This window comes from Syngnathus typhle, unplaced genomic scaffold, assembly GCF_033458585.1.
Source record: "Syngnathus typhle isolate RoL2023-S1 ecotype Sweden unplaced genomic scaffold, RoL_Styp_1.0 HiC_scaffold_300, whole genome shotgun sequence".
NCBI lineage: Eukaryota > Metazoa > Chordata > Actinopteri > Syngnathiformes > Syngnathidae > Syngnathus > Syngnathus typhle.
In genome coordinates, this window is record NW_026872204.1 from 8,873 (window position 1) to 10,000 (window position 1,128).

Here is a 1,128-nt window from a genome sequence, read left to right on the forward strand (position 1 = left end):
ATTTTCAAAGTGTCACAGTGCTCGAAAATTTTCAAAGTGCTACATGCTTTCCATCCAAGGAAGGAATAGTGGAGGACCGGCCGCCTCCTTAAACACAAGCCGGCGGAACGACGGGGAGGACCGGCCGCCTCCTTAAACACAGGCCGGTGGAACGTTTGGCAGAATTCTTCTCGTGGAGGACCGGCCGCCTCCTTAAACACAAGCCGGCGGAACGACGGGGAGGACCGGCCGCCTCCTTAAACACAGGCCGGTGGAACGTTTGGCAGAATTCTTCTCGTGGAGGACCGGCCGCCTCCTTAAACACAGGCCGGTGGGAACGGTTGGCAGAATTGCGTGACGGCCGCCTGCTCCCGGCGTCCGCACGTGAACGAACACCCCCTCCCGGGGACGGCCGTCTGCTCCCGACCGCCGTCCTTCACCCCCTCACCTTCCGGACCCCCGTCTGCTCCCGGCGGGCCTCCGAGTACCCCCACCTTCTCCCGAACTGACCGACAGGCAATGAGACCCGCCTTGGTAGGGCCCCCACCGGCCCCGGCTCGCGCCGGCGTTGGGTGGACGGTTCCTCCCCACTTGCGGGTCGCTCTCCACGGAGGACCGGTCGCCTCACTAAACATAGGCCGGGGCGAAAATCTGCGAATGTTATACATCCAAGGAGGGAGGACCGGCCGCCTCCTTAAACCACCGGCCGGGCGAAAATATGCGAATGTTATACATCCAAGGAGGGAGGACCGGTCGCCTCACTAAACATAGGCCGGGCGAAAATCTGCGAATGTTATACATCCAAGGAGGGAGGACCGGCCGCCTCCTTAAACCACCGGCCGGGCGAAAATCTGCGAATGTTATACATCCAAGAAAGGAAGGAAGGAGGGAACCGGCCGCCTCCTTAAACACAGGCCGGGCGAAAATCTGCGAATCTTATCCATCCAAGGACGGAGGACCGGCCGCCTCCTTAAACACAGGCCGGTAGGAACGGTTGGCAGAATCGCGTGACGGCCGCCTGCTCCCGGCGTCCGCACGTGAACGAACACCCCCTCCCGGGGACGGCCGTCTGCTCCCGGCCGCCGTCCTTCACCCCCCTCAGCTTCCGGACCCCCGTCTGCTCCCGGCGGGCCTCCGAGTACCCTCCCC